At 64.6% G+C, this 359-nt stretch overlaps 1 long non-coding RNA gene across 2 annotated transcripts in view; it reads right to left on the bottom strand.

The window, feature by feature from the left end:
- The window catches only part of LOC144217959 (uncharacterized), a 5,305-nt gene extending 5,022 nt beyond the window's left edge, over window positions 1-283 (bottom strand). For both annotated transcript variants that reach the window (XR_013331004.1, XR_013331005.1), the window contains exon 1: window positions 150-283. This is a non-coding gene — a long non-coding RNA (uncharacterized LOC144217959). The remainder of the gene's footprint in view (window positions 1-149) is intronic.
- Between the last annotated feature and the right edge of the window lie 76 nt (window positions 284-359).

The raw sequence follows: 359 nt of genomic DNA, 5'->3' as shown, positions 1-359 counted from the left end.
CTGGGTTCCTGTCTGAGGATGGATGCCACCCCCTCCCCGCCCCGAGCATAGGGGGCCTTATCAAATCCGGCTGCACGCCTCCCCGGAAGCCTTGCTTAATTAAGTATGTGTGTGCGCCCCAGACAGGTGCAAAGGCCATGGAAGCTTACCGGTCGCGGCCCTCTCTGGGACTGCTGGGAAGAGCCGAGCAGTCCTAACTCTATGGAGAGGGCTCGGGCTGCGGGGGTGGGACATCCTTCTCCGGAGGACACTCCCCTAAGGGCCGCCGCCGCCCGTGAGCCAGAAATCCTGAGCGCTGTTCCCTGTCCGCGGGGGAGGGTCGCGGCAGGAACGTCACAGAGGCGGGAGACATCACAGGC

Source organism: Crocuta crocuta, unplaced genomic scaffold (genome assembly GCF_008692635.1).
Source record: "Crocuta crocuta isolate KB4526 unplaced genomic scaffold, BGI_CrCroc_1.0 scaffold289, whole genome shotgun sequence".
Classification (NCBI taxonomy): Eukaryota; Metazoa; Chordata; class Mammalia; order Carnivora; family Hyaenidae; genus Crocuta; species Crocuta crocuta.
The sequence above is the reverse complement of the archived record's forward strand: the minus strand, read 5'-3'. Positions and strand labels throughout refer to the sequence as shown.